This window comes from Chelonia mydas, chromosome 2 (genome assembly GCF_015237465.2).
Source record: "Chelonia mydas isolate rCheMyd1 chromosome 2, rCheMyd1.pri.v2, whole genome shotgun sequence".
Classification (NCBI taxonomy): domain Eukaryota; kingdom Metazoa; phylum Chordata; order Testudines; family Cheloniidae; genus Chelonia; species Chelonia mydas.
Window position 1 is genome coordinate 37,880,080 of NC_057850.1, and position 24,064 is coordinate 37,904,143.

Here is a 24,064-nt window from a genome sequence, read left to right on the forward strand (position 1 = left end):
TCAGCTACGCATACCAACTTGTTTAAACCATGGTGGGCCCAATTTAACATGTCTGCAGCTACAGGACAAGGGCTTCTCACTGTCCATAGCCAATGTGACAGGGTGAGTCTCCAAATTGCCAAGGTATATTATTGTTAGCTAGTGGTTGAATGTGCTGAGATATTTATACACTAGCATGTACCTTACACAGAGCATTCTGCTCTCATTTGCATGAGCTTTATGACTGTGTAAGTCCTATTGACTTCATTGGACTTCCTCCTGAAGTGCATTGAGAAGAATTGGTCTCAGGACATGGTGAGGAAGGGGCAGACGTAAGGCTACCTTAACATGTGTTTCTATATTACCAAATGTTTAGCTTTTGGGTGAAAAGGGTTTAAGTGTATCTTTAACTTTGAATTTCCTCACTTTCTGATTTCTTAACAATACTCTTTTTAAGTTTTCCTCCAAAGTTGTTCACACATTTACAAATTTAATTCCAGTTTCTCAGAATTTTTTGATCTGGAAATCTCTTTGGGCTCTTTAAAACCCATTTTATGAATGGTTCTATAACTCTTTTGTGTATTAGCATTTCCGGAAGCTGGGATTAGAATGTATTTCTCTTTACATTTGTGAACTATTATTGTAGTGCAAACCTCCTCATGGGTCCTTGCAGGTTTATAATCGCTTCAGGCATCCATCTAGGGTTTATAACTACCACAGGGATTCCAAGTAGCAAACTCCACAACAGTAGCAGGATCCCAACAGCAGTTCTGTGGTGCTTTTATCTACAAACATGTCAAACTCCAAAATACCTGCCCAGCTTTGATATAAGCAGTCTGGGGCTGCAATCTTTCTGAAGCGCATCCAGTACTATTTGCAGACTTTTACAAACTGCCAGGACTTCTCATTGGATTGGATCAAATGTAGCAAATACATCCAAAATTTATCCCAGCAAACTTGCACAAAATACTATTGTTGTACTGACCCTATTCCTCAGGCAGGACAATACAAAACCCACATCTGGAGATTTTGGAGTGATGAAACTGGTAGAAAAGTGGTAGGGAAAAATTCCAAAATATAAACATATAATTTTTGTGAACTTTCATATCTGATAAACATGTTGTCTAACTACCCTCAAACCTTTAAAAAAATTCTCCTCTGGTAAAGGAAAACAGATTAGAAATTGCAGGCCGATTAGTTTATCTTTGGCAAAAGTGTGTGTGTGAGTGTGTGTGTGTGTGTGTGTGTGTGAAAATCAGACTATAACAGAAAACTAGGTAAACCTTAACTCTTGCTGCCTTCTCTCCATAATAGCCAGATATTTCCAGCCCTAGAAGTGAAATCAGATCCTGATCCTGCACTTGCTGTGTTGGGAATATTGCCAAAAACTCCTTTTGAAAAAAGACATTCCAGTTGGAATATGTCACAGATTATTCTTGCTCACAGCTTTGAAACTAGGGAACAGAATGCAGCCATCCCTCCCACACAAAGGAATGGCTGGATTAACTGGACTCATGTTACAAACTTGAGAAAATAAATGCATGTGTGAGGACCACATCACATAAATATGAAAAACCGAAGTGAATGAAACAGTTCATGCAAGTAGGGAGCTCTACAAATTCTCACTTAACTTGGGTTGAAGTCGCTGCAGTGCAAGTATTAGTTTATTAATTGTATTTACTTTTATTGAAAAGTTCATGTTGCTGGGAAACAGTGGGAAATGTCAGGAACAGAGTTGAGAGTGAGGAAGATTGGTAAAGAGACACATGAATGGTAGAACAAGGTCAGAGTCCAACCAGACGATTCAAGGAAGAGCATTAATAATAAATAATGAAGAGCCCATTCTCTCCTCGCCTAATTAACGCATCTTCCCTCAAAGGGGATTTCCAGAAAATAACAGAAGAAATATAGTCTGTAGTTGTGTTAACTTGTGCAGCTTCTCTGTAGGTTTGGCTGAGAGAATCCAGAGGAACTCAGTGCTTTCCCTCCTGAAGTCCCAATCCTGCCATAAAGGGGTTTCCATGAGGACTGGAGAAAGGAGGTGAATGCCACATAGTTAGAACTCATCCGTTTTGGAAGCTTAGGCTCTTTCCACTTGTGGATTCAGAGAAGAGTGTGGGTTCTTGAGAGAAAGTTATTGTGTATGAAGTAAGGGGTGAGTGAGCAGCACACTTACTGGTAGTTTTGTATTGATAACAGCTGTCCCATGGAACATCCCTGCTCATACTTCCATTGTCCTCTGTAGACTACATAAGAATGGCCATACTGGGTCAGACCAATGGTCCATCTAGCCCAGGATCCTGTCTTTCACCAGTGGCGAATGCCAGGTACTCCAGAGGGCATTAACTGTAGAAGACAGAAACTAACAGCAAAAAGATGTTTAATCAGGAAGCCTTCCAAACAATCAGTGGGACCACTGGAGGATCGAGGTGCAAACAGAGCACTCAAAGAAGACAAGGCTGTTGCAGGGAAGCTGATTGAATTCTTTGCATCGGTCTTCACTGCAGAGGATGTGAGAAAGATTCCCACTCATGAGCCATTCTTTTTAGGTGACAAATCTGAGGAACTGTCCCAGATTGAGATGTCAGTAGAGGAGGTTTTGTAATAAACTGATAAACAGTAATAAGTCCCCAAGACAAGATGGCATTCACCCAACAGCTCTGAAGGAACTCAAATATGAAATTGAAGAACTAACTGGTATGTAACACTCACTTAAATCAGCCTCTGTACCAGATGACTGGTGGGTAGCTAATGTAATGTCAATTTTTTTAAAAAGGCTCCAGAGGCAACCCTGGCAATTACAGGCAGGTAAGCCTAACTTCAGTACCAGGCAAATTGGTTGAAACTATAGTAAAGAACACAATTATCAGACATGGAGATAAACACAATTTGTTGGGGAAGAGTCAGCACGGCTTTTGTAAAGGGAAATCATGCCTCACTAATGTATTAGAATTCTTTGAGGGGGTCAACAAACGTGGACAAGAGCAATCTGGTGGATATTGGAAGTGGAAGATTGGACAAATGACCAGGGAGGAGTATAAGAATATTGCTCAGGCATGCAGGAGTGAAATCAGCAAGGCCAAATCACACTTGGAGTTGCAGCTAGCAAGAGATGTTAACAGTAACAAGAAGGGTTTCTCCAAGTATGTTAGCAACAAGAAGAAAGTCAAGGAAAGTGTGGGCCCCTTACTGAATGAGGGAGGCAACCTAGTGACAAAGGATGTGGAAAAAGCTAATGTACTCAATGCTTTTTTTGCCTCTGTCTTCACAAACAAGGTCAGCTCCCAGACTACTGCACTGGGCATCACAGCATGGGGAGGAGGCGACCAGCCGTTTGTGGAGAAAGAAGTGGTTCGGGACTATTTAGAAAAGCTGGATGAGCACAAGTCCATGGGGCCAGATGTGCTGCGAACGAGAGTACTAAAGGAGTTGGCGGATGTGATTGCAGAGCCACTGGCCATTATCTTTGAAAACTCACGGCGCTCGGGGGAGGTCCTGGATGATTGGGAAAAGGCTAATGTAGTGCCCATCTTTTAAAATGGGAAGAAGAAGGATCCGGGTTACTACAGGCCAGTCAGCCTCACCTCAATCCCTGGAAAAATCATGGAGCAGGTCCTCAAGGAATCAATTCTGAAGCACATAGAGGAGAGGAAAGTGATCAGGAACAGTCAGCATGGATTCACCAAGGGAAAGTCATGCCTGACTAATCTAATCTAATTGCCTTCTATGACAAGATAACTGGCTCTGTGGATGAGGGGAAAGCAGTGGACGTGTTATTCCTTGACTTTAGCAAAGCTTTTGATATGGTCTCCCACAGTATTCTTGCCAGCAAGTTAAAGAATTATGGACTGGATGGACGGACTGTAAGGTGGATAGAAAGCTGGCTAGATCATCAGTCTCAATGGGTAGTGATCAATGGCTCCATGTCTAGCTGGCAGCCGGTATCAAGTGGAGTGCCCCAAGGGTCGGTCCTGGGGCCCGTTTTGTTCAATATCTTCATTAATGATATGGAGGATGGCGTGGACAGCACCCTCAGCAAGTTTGCAGATGACACTAAACTGGAAGGAGTGGTAGATATGCTGGAGGGTAGGGATAGGATACAGAGGGACCTAGACAAATTAGAGGATTGGGCCAAAAGAAATCTGATGAGGTTCAGCAAGGACAAGTGCAGAGTCCTGCACTTAGGACGGAAGAATCCCATGCACTGCTACAGACTAGGGACCGAATGGCTCGGCAGCAGTTCTGCAGAAAAGGACCTAGGGGTTACAGTGGACAAGAAGCTGGATATGAGTCAACAGTGTGCCTTGTTGCCAAGAAGGCTAACGGCATTTTGGACTGTATAAGTAGGGGCATTGCCAGCAGATCGAGGGATGTGATCATTCCCCTCTATTTGACATTGGTCAGACCTCATCTGGAGTACTGTGTCCTGTTTTGGGCCCCACACTACAAGAAGGATGTGGAAAAATTGGAAAGAGTCCAGCGGAGGCCACAAAAATGATTAGGGACTGGAACATATGACTTATGAGGAGAGGCTGAGTGAACTGGGATTGTTTAGTCTGCAGAAGAGAAGAATGAGGGGGGATTTGGTAGCTGCTTTCAACTACCTGAAAGGGGGTTTCAAAGAGGATGGATCTAGACGGTTCTCAGTGGTAGCAGATGACAGAACAAGGAGTAATGGTCTCAAGTTGCAGTGGGAGAGGTTTAGGTTGGATATTAGGAAAAACTTTTTCACTAGGAGGGTGGTGAAGCACAGGAATGTGTTGCCTAGGGAGGTGGTGGAATCTCCTTCCTTTGAGGTTTTTAAGGTCAGGCTTGATAAAGCCCTGGCTGGGATGATTTAGTTGGGGATTGGTCCTGCTTTGAGCAGGGGGTTGGACTAGATGACCTCCTGAGGTCCCTTCCAACCCTGATATTCTATGATTCTATGATATAGTGTACTTGAACTTTCAGAAAGCCTTTGACAAGGTCCCTCACCAAAGGTTCTTAAGCAAAATGAGCTGTCATGGGATAAGAGGGAAGGTCCTGTCATGGATCAGTAACTGGTTAAAAGACAGGAAACAAAGGGTAGGAATAAATGGTCAGTTTTCAGAATGAAGAGAGATAAATAGTGGAATTCCCCAGGAATCTGTACGGGGACAAGTGCTGTTCAACATATTCATAAATTATCAGGGAAAAGGGATAAACCGAGAGGTGGCAAAGTTTGCAGACAATATAAAATTACTCAAGACAGTTAAGTCCAAAGCAGACTGTGAAGAGTTACAAAGAGATGTCACAAAACTGGGTGACTGGGCAAAAAAATGGGAGATGAAATTCAATGTTGATAAATGCAAAGTAATGCACATTGGAACACACAATCCCAACTATACATACAAACTAACGGGGTCTAAATTTGCTGTTACCTTTCAAGAAAGATCTTGTGGTCATCATGGATAGTTCTCTGAAAACATCTGCTCAATGTGCAGTGGCTGTCACAAAAGCTAACAGAATGTTAGGAACCATTAGGAAAGGGATAGATAAGAACACAGAAAATATCGCTATATAAATCCACGGTACACTCACACCTTGAATATTGTATGCAGTTCTGGTTGTCTTGTCTCAAAAAATATATTTTAGAAGTAGAAAAGCTACAGAGAAGGGCAACAGAAAAGATTAGTGCAACGATTTTCAAACTGTGGGTCAGGACTGAGAAATGGGTCGTGACTCCGTTTTAATGGGATTGCCAGGGCTGGAGCCCGATCCCATTGCCCCGGGCCAAAGCCCGAGCTCATGGGCTTCAACCCTGGGTGGCAAGGCTCAGGTTACAGGCCCCCCTGCCTGGGGCTGAAGTCCTCGGGCTTTGGATTTGGCCCCCCGCCCGAGGTGGCGGGGCTTGGGCAGGCTCAGGCTTTGGTGCTCCCTCCCGGGGTCCTGTAGTAATTTTTGCTGTCAGAAGGGAGTCACAGTGCAGTGAAGTTTGAGAATCCCATGTCTATACAGTAACTCCTCGCTTAACGTTGTACTTATGTTCCTGAAAAATGCTATTGTAAGCGAAACGATGTTAAGCGAATCCAACTTCACCATAAGAAGTAATATAAATAGGGGGGGTTAGGTTCCAGGGAAATTTTTTTTGCCAGATAAGACTATATTTTATAATCTTTATATAAAATATAGTCTTTTATCTGGCGAAATACACACACACACACACACGCACACACCCCACGCAGTATAAATTTTAAGCCCTCAAGGGTTAACACGTTAATGTAGCCTCACACTGTACAAGGCAGCACGAAGGGAGGGAGGAGACACATAGCAGAGAGAGACAGAGACACACACCATGTGTGTGTGCGGGGGGGGGGAGGGACAGAGACACACACCATGAGTGTGAGAGAGAGACGTGCATTGCCCCTTTAAGTACACTGTCCCCACGCTAAGTACACTGCCTTTTTAAGTAGATCAGCAAGTTGAGACAGCAGCTGCTGCCCGCAAGCTCTCTCCGTCCTGAGCCCTGTCATGTCCCCCCCTACTCTGTGGATATGAGGTATAGGAGCGGGAGACAGGACCCCGGGGAGGGGGACACTCTGATATCAGCACCCCTCTTCCCCTCTAATCCCTGCACAGCAAGCAGGAGGCTCCGGGGAGAAGCTCCAAGGCAGAGGGCAGGAGCAGCACATGGCAGTGGGGGAAGGGACAGCTGAACTGCTGTCAATTGATAGCCTGCTGGGCAGCTGCTGCCCAGGGAACTGAGGGGAGCTGATACAGGGGCTGCCGGTCCACCCTGGTGCCAAGCCCCCACCAGCTAGCTCCAACAGGCTGCTCTTCCTGCAAGCAGTGGACAAAGCAGGTAGCTGCAAAACAACGTTATAAGGGAGCATTGCGCAACTTTAAACGAGCCTGTTCCCTAATTGATCAGCAACGTAACAACGAAACAGCATTAACCGGGATGACGTTAAGTGAGGAGTTACTGTACTATTCTTTATGTCGGTATAACTTGGTCACTCAGAGCTGTGAATAAGCCTCCCCCCAAGTGACATAAGTCACACAAACCTAAGTGCCGGTGTCGAGGACGAGCTCTCTCCCGGCTCAGAGTGGCTCCACTAGAGAGCTTGTAGCGGCCCAGGCTGTAAGCTCTGTAGTGTAGCCATAGTCTCAGTTTCAATGGCTGTACAATGAGGATGGTGCTTTTCTACCTCACAGGTAAGGACTGCAAGGCTTAAGTCAAGGGTGTCTGTAAAGCATACTGAGATCCTTGGATGGAAGTGCAAAGTGATGGATGAATTATGGGTTTCCTGGTGACCTTGGCAAACAGTACAGCAGTGGTTTCTCTACAGCTAATCACAGGCATATTTGACACTTCATAGACAGGCCTCAGAATTACACATGGGAAATATTTCTCCTAAATATCTCTTTTTAAAATATTTTTTTTAACAATTGTCATTGTTAAAACAAAGAATGAGCCATCCCCTGTCGTCCAGTCCCAACTCCTGGAAATCAGAGGCTTAGGGACACCCAGACCATAGGTTTGCATCCCTGACCATAGTGGCTAATAGCCATTGATGGACGTATGCTCCATTAAATTATCTAATTCTTTTTTGAACCCACTTATACTTTTGGTCTTCATGACATCCCCTGGAAATGAGTTCCACAGGTTGACTGTGCGTTGTGTGAAGAAATACTTCCTTTGGTTTGTTTTAAACCTGCTGCATATTACTTTAATTGGGTGACCTCTAGTTCTTGTGTTATATGAAGGGGTAAATAACACTTCCTTATTCATTTTCTCCACACCAGTCATGATTTTATAGACCTCTATCATATCCCTCCTTAGTTGTCTCTTTGCCAACCTGAACAGTCCCAGTCTTTTTAATCTCTCCTCCTATGGAAGCTGTTCCATACCCCTAATCCAGGGGTTCTCAAACTTCACTGCACTGCGACCCCCCTTCTGACAACAAAAATTACTACACTGAATCAAAGCCTGAGCCACCCAAGCTCAGGGGGAGAAATAGGCGAAAGCTGAAGCCCAAGGGCTTCAGCCCTAGGTGGGAGGCCTGTAACCCTGGGCCTTGTCACCCAGGACTGAAGCTCTCAGGCTTCGGCTTTGGGCCCGGGCCCCAGCAAGTCTAACACCAGCCCTGGCAACCCCATTAAAATGGGGTTATGACCCACATTGGGGTCCTGACCCATAGTTTGAGAACCGCTGCTCTATACTATAGAGATTTCATGGAGGAGCCCAGCATTTCTCAAACTCGTGGCCCCGACCCAAAAGGGGACCACGCAGTATTGCCACCCTTACTTCTGCGCTGCCTTCAGAGCTGGGTGGATGAAGAGTGGCGGCTGCTGGCCGAGGGGCCAGCTCTGACTGCAGCAGCGCAGAATTAAGAGTGGCAATACCATACCATGACATCCCTACTTCTGCGCTGCTCCTGGTAGCAGTGCTGCCTTCAGAGCTGGGCTCCTGGCCAGCATCCGGCACTCCCTGGCCACCCAGCTATGAAGGGAGCACTGTCACCACCAGCAGCACAGAAGTAAAGGTGGCAATACCGTGACTCCCCTACAATAACCTTGTGACTCCCACAACTCCGTTTTGGGTCAGGACCCCTACAGTCACAACACTGAAATTTCAGATTTAAATATCTGAAATTATGAAATTTATGATTTTTAAAATCCTATGACTGTGAAATTAATTAAAATGGACGATGAATTTGGTAGGGCTCTATTTATTTGTATCCAAAGTACTGAAGCATATTTAGTAGCCAACTATCACCATCCTTAATAGCCAACTGTCACCATCCTCCTCCTGACTCTAAATTTGTCAAACCCATCCTACATGGTCAGGGATGATCTTCTGCTGTAGTTACTGTTTTTCATTATTTCAATGTACTGTAAGGATAGCTGATTTTCCTGATTGACGCCCAGATGAGTTAAATTTTGACATGAGTTAGAGAGAAGCATACTGAAGACATTTGGATTTTGCCATATCCCCCTTGTTTTGCCATTAAGCAGCATAGTCACAAGTACTTTAGTCTACGGATGCCTTCATTATACCCACGCAACTTAACCTAAGCCAATGGGGTTTCATAAGTGTAACTGAGGGTCTTTTGTCTGTAATTTTCCTGACATTAAATAGGGTAATTGATCTCACCTCTTTATTCCTAGAGCACCCCCAGCAGCAACTAGAGCATTATTCCTATGCTTGAACAGCTGCACTGAACATTTTCCCCATGACCCAGCAGGAGCAGCAGAATGAAACTGACCAGTATTTGTCAGTTTCACTCTGCTTCTCTTACTCTTGACAGCACTGCTAAGCCAGCAGTGGAAGCAGAAGCAATAATGTGTTTGCTTTTGACCTAGAGGAAAAAGGCTTTTCATCCCTACCACCACTAAGGTCATGTGTCACTCAACCATCCCACACACATTATCTTAATATTGATTATTCTGTCCTTTTTTTTTTCCATTCTGGGTCATAGTTAATGACAAACACTGATGCTAGATGACCTGTTTATGCCATGTGGCCCTTTCTGTTTATGTATCTAGGGTTTGATTTTGACTAATGGATATGTTTGTGTTCTTTTTTTTCCTACTTACTTTGATGTCATAATAAGTTAAACCTTGAATATGTTTTACAGCTCATGTTAAAATGATCCTATTGTTGCTCGGTAACTGTCGTGAGTATTAACATGTTAATTAGAACAGAATGTGATCATAATATTGTTGACCTGTGCGCTTGCTCTCTGAGAGCTATACTAAATTAATCTCACCAATACTTAATTTAGTCTACTTAATTGGCAGACTAAAATGTTCACAAATAAAAAAAAAATCCAGCTAAACTGAAATCAATGAGAAATTCTACATTAAAAACAAACCCCTTGGCAATAATTTAAAATACACAATTCTGAGGGGTTATAAACAAGTTCAGCATTTTCTCACTAACCCAGAACAATTATCAGGTGTAGGGAATAAGAAATTATTCACAAAACAGCCGTTCCCTATGTTGCACCCATCTTGTCAGTTACACACGCTGCCCCTGGTTAGCCACCTTGTGTGGTTTACATGGGATGAAAAGCTCTAAAATTCAGGGCTATTTAGCTTACAGAGAAGAAGAGCAAGATGAGCATGACTGAGCTCTATGAAATAATGATTAAATCCTAATGTGGATCTCCTACTGTGGGGTGACCAGGGTGTGGTGTTCTTGTGATCTGGGGCCGAATCCAATTCCAAATGATTTCAAAGAGAGCCGGAGTGGGCATCTTATGAGCTGCTAATGTACGCAGTTGGGGAAATGTACTCAAATTTACATTTCAAAACAAAAAGCTGAGTCACCATGTGATGCCAACCCTGTTCTACAACCCAGCAGGGAGATGCGCAATTAATGTGTTCTGTGTTCTGACAAAGTGATGATCAATAGATCATCTTAAATTCAGACATCACAGGATCTTGAAGGCACATAGCTGAGAGGGGACACTGTTACTCTGCCACTTGTTGTATGTGGACCTGTGAGATATGTCGTAAGTAAACAGGGTGAAGAGAAGAAATGCACAGATCACCCTATCTTGTCAGCGTGAATTTAAAAAGCTGACCAGCCTGTGCATGGCAGTTTGAAGAGTCCATCAGTGCTATTAGCATGCTAACTGTACTCCGGCTCCTGCCTCTTTCCTGTCGGACTTCTAAGTATGCTCAGGATATACAATTACGTATTTGTATATAGCTATACATACTAAATAGTAATTCTCTAGCTGCTGAGCCATATTTCAAACCTGTTTGTAATTCACCTGAAAAGAAATACTGACCCAGATCCTTAGCAATGGCGAAGTACACAGCAGAGCTCAAGATAGGGGTTGATAGGTGACCTTTACATCCCCATGATCCTGTGCTAACTGTGTGCCAGTTGGGCTCCTAGTGTATCTTAGAGCAGCCTAAAAGGACCAATGCAGTAGTCAGAGATTAAGGGGCATAAGGAGGCCCCTGCCATGCCTCCTTTCTCTTAGCCACACCCCTTAGGCTGGCAACAGGAGGGATGGCGTAGGATCTGCTAGCGCAGCTCCATGCTGACTTTCGGGCCAAAACCTGCTGGTGGTGCGGCATAAGGGATCTGAGCCATTTCATATATCGCAGGTACCAGATCTAGGAGCCAATGTGCTACTTCTGCCTGAACAGAAGAGAGTGTTTGCAAATCCAAAGTGTGCACATTGAGCATTTGAAAGTACTAGCTACCTCCAACAAATGTATTTGGGGTGGGTAAACTGGTAGCCTAGTGCCAGGGGGGCAGCTTGATGGAAGTGAAAGCAGTCATTAACAGGAACCAAAAAAATCTTGTTTACATCCTGTATAGTCAACCTGAGGAATTTGCTGCCTCAGGCATCTGGATTGCTGCTGTGATCCTGTCACAACTCACAAGGCAAAGAGGATCAGTGCCAGGGTGAGTGACCTCCAAAGGACACCTGCATTTTGCAGGAAGTGGTGTTTTCCCTCTGCAACATTACTGGGCCAAGGTCTAGTGTGGTTCTGGACAGTACTGTGCTGCTGGAGGCTTTCAGATGAGATATAAAGTAAGGTCCTGATCGCATATGGCCAGCAAAGATACCCAGGCACTTCGTACTTTCCATAACAGGAAGGTGTTAGTTCAAGTTTCCTGGCCAAATTTCACTTGAGGTATAATTAAAGAACTGCCAGCCTAAATTGCCTTTGTAGTGATGTGGGATTAAGAGATCTGCTGGCAAGGGAAAAGAAATTACATTTGTGCCCCTTTTTGTGCTTCATAATGTATGCACCTTTGAACCCTGGGTCCTCACTGACCAAGGACAACCGCTGTGAGTGGGGTGGGGTGTGGTGAGGGAGCAGAGAGGTACACTGTAAAAAACCTTTTTGTTGTAGAACTCAAGAACCTGAGGCAGAAGACACTGCCCAATGGGGTGGGTGGGTGTTTATCGTTTTTAAAGGGGTCTGAGCAGTTTTATGTTTATGAATCCTGCTTGCGGCATTTTCCCTAATGTCAGGTGACTCCCCTCCTTTCATTAAAAGTTTCTTTTCTACGCTCAGACTCTATGCTTGTGCGTGGGGAAGTATTGCCTCTTAGAGGTGCCTAGGAGTGGTGTGTAATTTGTCCCAGGTTACTGAGTCGGGGCTCGAGCCAGTTCTGTGTTGTATTGTTAGATACTGAACCCGACCCTGGTTGCTGCCGACTCCACCTGGCAGAAGGATTACATTTTGGGGGCTTGTCTGGGATCCTGGATCAGTACCCCCTTGCAAGCACATCTTGAGTGATCCACTAAGCTGGGAAAACAATTTTGTTTATATTTTGGGAGAAATCACAGTTTGTATAATGTATAATATGCTGGGTTTTTTGGGCCTTGACTCAGCACCGCCAACACTGGGTGCTGCAGCCTCAGTCAGTGAGTGAGGAAAGGCACTGTGGCAAGTATTGGAAAAAGGAGTGCTGTCCCATTTGTCAGGCTCTTATTGTCAGTTAAGGTTATTTGCTGGGGGTCCCATCCCAATACCTGGGGAAGAACAGTTTGAACCCTGGTTGGAACACACCACTGAAATGCTGCAGGAGTGGGCCGTACCCGATGCAGAAAAGCGAAGCTGTCTACTAGAGAGCCTCAGAGGCCCAGCATTAGACGTGCTTCGCACCCTGAAGCTCACTAACCCTGGGGTCAGTGTGAACAACTGCTTAGAGGCCCTCGAGCACACCTTTGGGAGCGCAGAGGGCTCTGAGGACATTTATTGTCAGTTCCTTAATTCCTGTCAGCAAAGGAGTGAGAAGGTTTCCGATTATATACAGAGGCTGGATAGACTGCTACAGAGAGCTGTCAAGAGGGGAGCAGGTTTCAGCGTGGTAGCCGTGTTAGTCTGTATCAGCAAAAACAACGAGGAGTCCTTGTGGCACCTTAGAGACTAACACATTTATTTGGGCATAAGCTTTTGTGGGAGCAGTGACTGCTGAGCAGATGGATCAGACCAGACTGGCTCAAAATTTTAAGAACCCGATTATACTTCATCTCTGGTTAAGAGAAGGGCAGGAAAATCCCACAAGTTACGCCGAACTGATAAAAGAGGTCAGAGGGGAGGAGGAAAGGCAGGCTGCCAGTGAGTTTTGGGAAGTCCAACCCTCTGAGGCAGTCAGCACAGCACCCCTAGAAACGGCCAGTGTACTGATGGTGAGCACCAGAGAGGAACTTGCCCAACAAGTGCAGGTCTTGACAGAACAGATAGCTGAGCTGCAAAGCACCATTGACCAAGCTAAGACTTCCAGGCATAAGGATCCTCTGGCTGTGGCGATGGAGAAGTCAGCATTTAGAGCCACCATCCCACCTGAGTGAAGAGGGAAAGGACCATTCTTCTGCTACTGGTGTGGCCAGAATGGACACCGTGCTGCCAAGAGTCGTAATGAAGAAAATCCCTCCTTAGTGTATGGAAAGCTGAAGGCCAGTTGGGAGGGGTCGAAGAACTGCCAAAGGGGCTTGCGAAGGGGACCCACCCCGGTGTTATGCTTATAAAAAGCACACAGGATCTCTTCAGGGGAAAAGGCAATATGCCACGTTTCTTGAAAATACAACAGCTAGCATATGCATTCAATCACACACACACACAAGTCCTGCAGATGGTCTTATAGTTACCAGCCTGTTGTAGCTTGAGTCAATCTAATGGCCAGTTAGATTGAGCACAAATGAGGAGCTGGGTTCTGTCAGTCACGATCCGATACTCCGAGGCTTTGCAGGACTGAACCCAAAGTTCTATGGCAAAACACCCCAGGTTTATACTTGTAAATTCCCATTTTAGTCTGTGGATTTTGCAATGTCATTTTGTAATCGTTAGTCCTTAAATGGTGTTAATCTTGGGGTTTTCCGCTGTTATCTTTTATTTGTTGTCTCGCCTACAGGGGGTGGTTGTCAATGCTGTTAACTCGCTTAGTATCAGATACAATGCATGTTTTCTGATTGTTTCCTGTGGTCTCTCCAAGTCTCTCACTTCTTCTTGACCATCTGGACATTTATGATGGCTTTCACACTCAGCCTTAACCATGCACACATCCTTTACTGACACCAAACAATTTTACCAGAGAATTTCAGATAGGATCACATTTTAGAAAGGGTTATATGGTTACCAAAGGGATTACAAAGGAACCTTACACAACTTCATTTGCAATGCAGATAAGAAACAAGACCTTATAGCAAATACTGTAATGAAAACTTATCCTAAAACAAAAGGTGACCATAATTAGCCATAAGGACTGTTCTGGTCTGTTCCTGCCTTAACATCAGTTCAGACACTGGCAGCCTGTCTAATGAGTTTCTACCAATGGCCCCTTAGGCCATTCCTTTCTGCTGTTCAAAAAGGGTGGCTGGCAGGATATCGTCAAATCATACATCAATACATTTAATACATGCTATATTATTATATCCTTCATTCTAAATTATCCAAAATACAAAAATAAAATCCTACTACTACACAGGCCCACAGGACTTGAAGGCTCCCCTGGAAAAGACTGTCCAGCTGGGATCCCATCAGGACTGACAGGGCCTCGAGCAGAAGTCACGGTGAGGCTCAAAGGGCAGAATGTAATGCAGTGCTTGACACTGGATCTCAAGTGACTATTATATTTCAGTCATTCTACCAATGGATGCTTAGGCACCTGCCTATACAACCACTGACCGGCCTTGGCTTGTGTGGCCTCAGCATGGATGAATACCCCTACCAAGGGTATGTCATAGTGCACCTGGAATTTCCAGAGGAGGTTGCCGGGGTAAGAGAAGAGGTAGACACAGCTGCCTTAACATGTCCCAACTCTAAAGGAATCTCTGACGTGTCTGTGCTGACAGGGACCAACTTCGGTCTCTTCAAGGTACTCGCAGATTACTGCAGACAACGAGCTGGGGACCAATACCTTAACACCCCAACGATCCATACACTTTGTGCTGAAGCCTACAGAAAAATCAAGAGCACTGACAAGGAGATCTCTGAGCTACCAATGGGAGCACTGATGTATGCCCTTAGTATACCTGCAAGGATGGAGCGAGAAGTGCTTGTCATGAGTACCTGGCTGAAAGGCAGTAAAGGGGCATTAGCAATGGTAGAGCAGCCGGCTGATGGAGAGCTCCCTAAAGGAGTGCTGGTCCCCAGTGGAGTCATAACCCTACCTCTGAAGCCCAGGAAAAGGTGATTATACTGATTGCTAATGAAACAAGCCGTGATGTTGTGAAGCAAGGACAGAAGATAGCAGACCTCTTTGAGCCCGAAACCATTGTGAGACCCCAGTGTGAAACTCAAGTTCCGGCAGTGGATCCTGCAAGGTTTGACTTTGGAGATTCGCCATTGTCCGAGGAGTGGAAGGATCGCCTGAGGAAGAAGCTTTGTGAAAGATCCAAGGTATTCTCACTGCATGAGTGGGACATGGAATATGCAAAAGGAGTGGAACACAACATCAGTCCACAAGACTCCCAACCCTTCAGGGAGAGATCTAGGAAGATTGCTCTCTCAGGGATGGAAGATGTGCGACATCATCTTCAGGAGCTGATTGTGAATGGCATCATTACAGATCCCGCAGCCCATACACCTCACCCATTTTGGTGATTCGTAAAAAGAATGGGAAAATCCAGATGTGTATTGACTAAACAGCCATGCTGTAGTTCTCGGATTTAGTGGCTACTATAGCAGGCTTGTGAAGAATTATGCTACCATCGTAAAACTTCTCAATGATCTTACCAGGGGATACCTATCCAGCAAGAACAAGTCTAAGACCAAGAGTAAGGGGAGGTCCCCAAGGTCTCCTGAGCAGAGACACTATGGCCCCTTAGAGCCCTTTGGATCACAATGCGACGAGAGATGTGAAAGGGCTTTTCGAGAAATCATTAATTGCCTAATTCATGCTCCAGTCCCAATCTTTGCTGACCCAACCAAGCCATTTATCCTACATACAGATGCCAGTCTGGTGGGTTTAGGAGCGGTCCTATACCAGGAAGTTGAAGGCAAACGTAAATCGGTGGCCTTTGACAGCTGAGGGCTGTCTGATAGTGAAACTTGCTACCCCATCCACAAGCTGGAGTTCTTGGCCTTGAAATGGGCCATCATTGAGAAGTTTTCTGACTACTTATATGGTGCTCAGTTTCAAGTGTGGACAGACAACAATTTGATGACTTATGTGTTAACTAGTGCTAGCATGGATGCTACAGGGCAGAGATGGCTGTCTGCCTTGGCTAGCTGCGAGTTCAGCATTCAGTACCAATCAGGGAGAAGCAATGTAGATGCGGATGCGTTGTCCCGGCATCCACAGGCATCTGAAGTTGCTGTAATTCCTGTGGAGGGAGTGAGAGCTCTTTGCAGTGGGAGTTGTCAAGAGCCAGAGGCCCATGAGAATCTTTATGGTTGCATTGCAGAAACTCTGGGCTTGCCCCTTGAAAGTGTACCACCTGCCTCAATGAACTGTATTGTGTGGGACCAATCTCCATTGTCCATGCTCAATGCCGCTGACTGGCAAAAAGCCCAACTGCAAGATAGTGACATTTGTGACACATGACTTGCAAAAAGGGAGGGGCAAAACCCTGCTGCAATTATTCCATCTACCCCCTGAGGGTAAACTACTATTGAGAGAATGGAGCAAACTAAAACTGATTCAGGGAGTGCTGCACCGAATTACTGCAAACCCTTTACAAAATCAACAAACACAACTAGTGCTACCAAAAGAGTACAGAGCCCTGGCCATTAGGGCCCTGCATGATGACTTTGGACATTTGAGAATGGAGAGAATGAGAATAGGGCCAATAGAACCTTAGAACTTATTCATACTAGGTTCTATTGGCCCCAGATGGCTGAGAATGTTCTCAAGAAATGTGAGACAAGTGCTCGGTAAAACTCTGCCCACTAGAGCAGCATAGCTGAAGAATATCACCGGCAGCAAACCCTTGGAGCTGGTATGCACTGATTTCTTATCTTTAGAAGTGGACAGGAGGAATGTTGGGAACATTTTAGTAGTGACTGACCATTTTATACGGTATGCACAGGCATATCCCACACATGACCAGAAGGCCACCACCATTGCTCAAGTGTTGTGGGAGAAATATTTTTCAGTGTATGGATTCCTGGCTCAGATACACTCTAACGGACGCCAGATTCAATATCTAGGGGTTCCTTTTCAACAATACAACTGAACTGGCTCGAGCCCCCAGTCAATACCCTGGGAAAATTACACTGCACTCCAGGGTGTCTCTGAGAAGCAATACTTCACCTCTTGCAAGCACAGAGTCTGAGTGTAGAAAAGAAACTTTTAATGAAAGGAGGGAAGTCACCGGACATTAATTAGGGAAAGTGCCACAAGCTGGATTCATAAACATAAAACTGTGAGCAGGACACCACCAGAGTGCATGGGGCAGTGTCTGCCTCCGGTTCTGCCTCCGGTTCTTGAGTTCTACAACCAAAAGTTCCGTTACCGTGCCCCTCTCTGCTCCTCACAGTGGTTGTCCTTGGTCAGTGAGGACCCAGGGTTCAGAGGTGCATCAGTGTGAGTTCACCTCCCACCCAGAGTGGAGGGTGGGGGCGGGAGAAGGCACCTTGCTTGCTCCACCATCTGAGGACTTGCTCTGGCGTCACTGCCCTGCCAGCCAACCACTGCCCTGCTCCGCTGGCCGCCCTGCCAGCCACTCGCTGCCCCGCTGGCCGCCCTCGCTGGCCACTCGCTGCTCCGCTCCGATAGCTGCCCTCTACTCATACAATAAAGATAAAAGCATTGGTAACAACATTTCACTACCCCGGCATTCAGTACTAAAGTGATTTGTAATCCAACACCAGCCAAAGTTGATCCTTTGGCAACACAGCTCTGTCTGCTAGATACCCAGGCAGAGTGGGTATGTTCATGTAAATGCAGTCTGGTCCTGAAGCCTTGCCCCTCCCCAGCTAGCCGTCAGGGGAGAGCTCATTCAGACCCTGTTTACATCTATGTCATGATTTCTTCATCATTTGTGTGTTAAAGTACATGTGAACAGAACGTGAATCCACAGCAAACTGTGGAAGTAACCCCACCCATATGTTCTGGTATGATTGCAGAGAGCTAACAATATTCCCGTGGAGAATCTGCTTTTGAATGCCAGCATAGAGGTTCTGCAGATCAGGATGAATTAATATCAGGCATCTCTGGCAATCACATCATGGTAATTTCATTCGTTTCTGATTTTCATAATTCTAGATTCACTGACTATGCTGAGGGAGTTCAAAACAAGAATGCGTGACTCACAGCAAACTTGCTCCAGAAATCAAAGGCAACTGCAAGCAGGAATTTGTGTAACTGAGTTAATTTAAAAGAAAGAGGCCAAAGAAGAGGGTGGATGCACTTTGTATTAAAATACACAGCTCTTCTGGGAGTCATATTTTCTCATCAAGGGGCCAGACTTTGCTGTATTACCACTGGTATAACACTTCAGTGAAGTTGCTCTGGATTAAAATAAATTTAACTGAGAACTAGGTTGGATCCAAGCTCTTATAATTCTGCTGATATTGCGCCAGACTGACCCTAGCTCTAGTGTAGATGCACAGATGTGGGGAGGGGTCAAGGAAAATCCCTTTACACCCACCCCACATAAAAGGGCTAGGTGGCTCAAGGACTGTTCCCACCATGTACCTCGGGGTACAAAATCGCCACAAAAGAGTCATGAAGGGACCAAGGCCCCAGCACCGTCCGAAATGCCCCCCAGAGATTGCCAGTGTTGGAGAAGAGAAAATGATCCTCCCACCAACCAGGGGTGATCAGGGGAGTATTATACCTCCTGTGCCACAGTCCTTTTGTGAGGAAACCCTAGGTAGTGTGGCTTTGTGCTACCCTCGTTGTTTACTCCTTTAGATTTCTGTAATATGCTTCCTTTTGTACAAGGGCTTCCTGCTGTTTCCCCCCCAGAGTACTGAGACCACTGTTCTTAGCTGCCCTTGTGCAGGTTCCCTGAGCCCAGGTGCAGCCATGCAGGGGCTGCTCGTCATCTAGCCTTAATACTTCTGAGCATGCTCTCACTTTTTTCCTGCTGCTGAGTACCTGGCTCATGGTTTCCATGACTCTTCCTCGGTGACCCCAAACCCTTTCTCTTATCAGTCCACTGGATGGGTGGTTCTGGTTAGCACATTAGTAATAAGATGTCCCACTTCTACAGCACCTCTCTGTGAGGGTGTGATACATTAATGGGGGGGAGTAGCTCCCTTTGATGGACTCTCAGCCAGCCAGTTAGCTGTAAAATCCCTCTTGGTCTGTTCTCTGCTTGCTTTACCTGTAAAGGGTTAACAAGCCCCCACAGGTAAAAGAAAAGGAGTGGGCACCTAACCAAAAGAGCCAATGGGAAGGTAGAACTTTTTAAAATTGAGAAAGAAACTTTCCCCCTGTCTGTTGTTCTCTGGGCTGCAGGGACAGAGCACCAATGCTGTGTAAGGCTTGAACCAGGTATGAAATCTTCCATACCTAGAAGAAATTATTTGGATAGGCAATGTTTAGTTAGACACAATCAGGTTTATTTTTTATTTTGGCTTGTGGATCTCCTCTGTGCTAACTCCAGATGCTTTTGTTTGCTGGTAACCTTTAAGCTGAACCCCCAAGAAAGCTATTTTGGGTGCTTAATTTTTGGAATTGCTCTTTTAAAATCTAGCAAAAGCCTAAATTCCAGATGTAATTTTTTCCTTTTTGTTTTTAGTAAAATTTACCATTTTTAAGAACAGGATTAGATTTTTTTGTGTCCTAAGAGGTTTGTGCATGTTGTTTGATTAGCTGGTAGCCACAGCTAATTTCCTTTGTTTTCTTTCTCAGCTCTTCCCCGGAATGGGGGTGGTGGTGGTGAAAGGGTACCCCACAGGGAGAAATTCCCAAGTGCTTCTTCCTGGGTTCAAAGGATTTTTTGTTTTTTGGTTTTTTTTGCATTTGGTGGCAGCATTTACCAAGCCAAGGTCAGAGAAAAGCTGTAACCTTGGGAGTGTAATACAAGCCTGGAGTGGCAAGTATGAATTTTTTAAATCCTTGCAGGCCGAGTGACAGAGTGGGGAGTCAGCCTTGACAGAGGGTGTCAATGCTCTTTACAACATACATTAATTAAGTCTCATAATAGCTCTTTAAAATAGATTAGTAATATTAGCCTTATCTTATAGACAGGCGAATGAGGTGTGCCAGCCCTCCAAGATTGCCTGGAGTCTCCCAGAATCGGCATCGATCTGCCAGTGATTATTGAAAGCAATCTGTAAGATTTTAGTAGGATATTTTAAGAAAATGACATTACGTCATGGTGGTGGTGGTGGTGGTGAAATCTCCCAAAATATCATCAATCAGAGTTAGCAACCCTAAGGGGAATGGAGACCCAGATATTGTGAGCCCAAAGCTGCAGGCTGCTGAGCACCTCCTGCTAAGTGTTTGCCCCTCAGTTGACACCCTCAATTGCTGCTGAATTCAATCAAAGTTGATGGTGCTTAAGGCCATGCAGGACTGAGTTCAGTATCACACAGGAAGTCTCTGACACAGCCAAGAATAGACAATGCGTCCTCTGACTCTCACGCCTGCGCTTTACCCACAAGACCATCCTTCCAATCCATTGTGCTGTACTCTACCCTTATTTAAGAGGAAGGATTGTCCTATGGTGAGGGCACGCAACAAAGGACTTGGGAGACCCAGATTCAATTCCCTGCTCTGCTTCCTGCGTGACCTTGGGCAAGTCTCTTAGCCTCTCTGTGGTTCAGTTTCCCCTCTGTAAGATGGAGAAAGTGGTACTGACCTCCTTTGTAAAGCGCTTTGACACCTACAGGTGAAAAGTGCTTTATAAGAACTAAGGATATTATTATATCTTACATTTGTTGATTTGCTAGTTTTTTGTACTTTTTTACGTTTATAGAAACAGGATCAATTTTACCATAAATGCTAAATTCAATGCAGGCACAGTTCCATTGATTTCTATGGAATGAATTTGACCTGGAAGGTCCAAACCTTAGATGTTCCAATTTCAGTGACTGAAGCCATCATGTTGGCACCTTCTTTGCATGGTTAAGCACTAATGATGTTGATCTGAGCTGGAGCTGAGTCGTGTTTTGAGGCAGAAAACCACAGTCACACAGATACAGTATCCTAGCAACAATTCTACCTTCTACTGCAGAGTGTTAACAAGACAAAACTGGATGGACCCGCTGAGGTGATGTAGAGGCACATTCCTATTCACACCCCATCCCGGTGATTCTGAAATTTGATGTGCAGTAAGAGGCGACGTCTGGATGTCTGAGCACCTAATGGAAAGTTAATACCATGGAAAAGGAGTAAGAGCGGGAGGTGTGGGGGGGGGTCAGAATGTTGGGGATCTGATGGAATGTTGCCTGTAGAAAGCTCTCTCCATGAAAACACACAAACTAAAATAAATCCAGCTATTGCCCACATCTGACCACTGGTTTAACTGGATGTTTCCACCAATCTTCAGTAATGGTTTCTGGAAGCGTACCTCATCTCTCACTTCTCCAGAATCTGGTGTGAAATTTTAGTTTCTGAGAGAGAGGCAGAGGAAAGAACACTGTTTTTCCTTTTAATTCTTCTTCATCAGGTTTTTTGTTAACATTACTAGATAGCTCTAGTTAAGTCCCTGATGTCTCTGTTCTTAGGGTACGTAATGACACAGGACTGACGTAGAAGGTTATGATACACATTGTCACATATGAGCATCTAAACTGCGCCTGCAACTTTTGTGCAGTGACATTTGAACTTCCAAAAAGGGTATTCAAGCACATAAGCACTTGTTTGGTGCAGTGGCCCAGTATGTATGTGCAAATATGAGGTTTTCACTGCAAATATGGTGTCTGCAAGTGCAAAGGGTAGGCAGGAAGGGGTTTCAGCAACAGATTAAGCAGCATATATGAATTAGCTCTAAATAGCTAACTGCTTTCCTGATCTACAGTGTAGTATTGCTCACCCTGAGCATTCAAAGATCATGAGTCAGGCCCCCAAAATCATGACATTGGCCTAAAAATTATGTGATTTAAAAAAATATAATGAATTTTCAGTTGTTTTTCTGTGCCTTATTGTTTTTAAACCTTCAGGGTACACACAGGCCATGTTTTAAATCCACAACCAGAAGGGCCAGAGGCGCACTTAAAAATAGATAAAGCTCAGATTCTCATAATCATTTGACTCCAGGAGCTGGAGCTTGAAAAATTCATCAAATATTGCTAGTCATGACAAAATTGAGATAATTGACAGCAGTGATAATGTTACAATTAAGAATCATTTTCCAGGTAGGATGAAAAACATTTGTCACATCATGAGCATTTAATACTTGACAGCAGAAATATAAGTATTTCCTCCTTTCTCGCATAGAAGTATATGAGTTTGCCTTATTTTCTGATGTTCAGGTTATTTGAATAGATTGTAAAGGGGCATCAAATTAACTATCAGTTTTGAATAAACAGTACAACATTTTTTCCTGAACTCTGCCAAGTCACCCTGGTACTGAACAGCTCAGTTGCTCAGGCCCAAAGTGTAATACAATGCAGAATGAAGATTCAAGAAGAGAGACCTATCACAGATGAAAATATAAGAGGGGGGTGAAGTAGTGCTTTACTTAACAAAATTTTCCATAACCTCATTTGTTATAGCAATAATTTCACAATAGGTCTGGGATCTGCAGGACAGAAAGATGAATTGGCATCTGAGTTTTATGAATGAAAATACACAATGTTATGATGCTTGCTATTTATAGAGAAACATCAATAAAGCTATTGGTTCCCTACGATTATAAATGAGATCGCTGAGTTATAGATTTCCCCCCCAACCTGTTAACAGCTGAAATGATTGTTTTACTTAAAAGTGGTCTACAAACAGCTAAATCAATAGTTTGCAATATTTGTTTATTCTGATTGTGTCTTTCTCTATGGATGTTTTTATCCAAAACTCTCAAATCACTTTGCAAACATTCCATAATCCAACCTCACAACCCTGCTGTGGGGCAGGTCATGAATGAGGGGATAGTGTCACCCACCAGGGAAATATGGCCATCTCTGTGGATACACACGCAAACTCTAACAGAGCCCAGCATTCCTACACGGCTCAGATTACAGCGCCAGCTGGCATGGTTTAAATTTTATCCAGGTGACTGTTCAGCATTTCTCTATGCTCCCTCCTAGTGTGTGCACCCTGCCCTTTCTAATCTCTCGGGTTGGTTTGTTTTTTTAAAGATGAATTTCTTCTCTCAAGCAGCTCATTGCAAAAAGGGTGTGATAAGCAGCTTGGGTCTGGTGGGATGCTGTGAGGTGAGTACTCTCACTCTGGAAAAGATTAAGTAGAATGTGTACTGCCTTGTGGGGTGCATCCTCTGCATCCATTGAGAATCCTTGAGGATCTACACCTTGTCCTTCCCCCCTACTTTCAGGAACTCACAACCCAGCTGCAAAGGAGTGGGAAACTCAGTACTACTTAACTGGCTGGACGAGAGCTGCTTCCTTCCTGCCCCCAACCAGGCCTGGGTTATGCTGCCTGCACTCTGGATATGTTGACACTTCGAGCTGGAGGTGTGACTTGCAGATCGAGGAGACATACCCACACTAGCTTTGATCGAGCTAGCATGCTAGAAATAGGGGTGAGGGACTAGCCACCCTGATATGTATCCATCCAAGACCTAGGCACATACTCAGGGTGGCTAGCCCCTCCCACTGCTTGTGGCTACACTCAATGTGTAATATGCTAGCTGGATTAGAACTAGCAGGTGGCTGTCTCCCTGAGCTGAAAACTATACCTCTAGCTTGCAGCGTAGATGTACCATGTGTCTCCAGTCACTGCCATTGTGGGAGGGAGAGACCTTCACTTGAACCCAAGTCACCCACATGGCAATGCAGAGCACTAGCGCAAGGTTACAAGGTCAGCCTTAAATGACAAGTCCAGTGATTTGTACCTTTGAGAGCTGAGCTAACTAACTGTTTACGTAAGAAGAGAGAAAATATTCCACATTAAAAAAATCTACATGAAAAAACGTTTAAGGTTGCAAAGTGAAGCACTAAGAATTCAGGAACTGCGGAAGTGAACACTGAACCATGCAACTTAACTCTACCCTTAGTGCATTACAAGAGTCTTCAATTACGTCATCACATACTACTCTTTCCTTCAGTGCACAGTGAATGAGATGTGAATGAG

General features: G+C 44.7%; 1 long non-coding RNA gene across 1 annotated transcript; it reads right to left on the bottom strand.

Moving 5' to 3' along the window:
- Positions 1-2,229: 2,229 nt before the first annotated feature.
- Positions 2,230-14,166, bottom strand: LOC122464419. The gene is made up of 3 exons (XR_006288413.1): positions 14,155-14,166; positions 6,752-6,754; positions 2,230-2,325 (listed from the first exon to the last, which is right to left on the bottom strand). It is a non-coding gene; the product is annotated as an uncharacterized LOC122464419 (long non-coding RNA).
- Between the last annotated feature and the right edge of the window lie 9,898 nt (positions 14,167-24,064).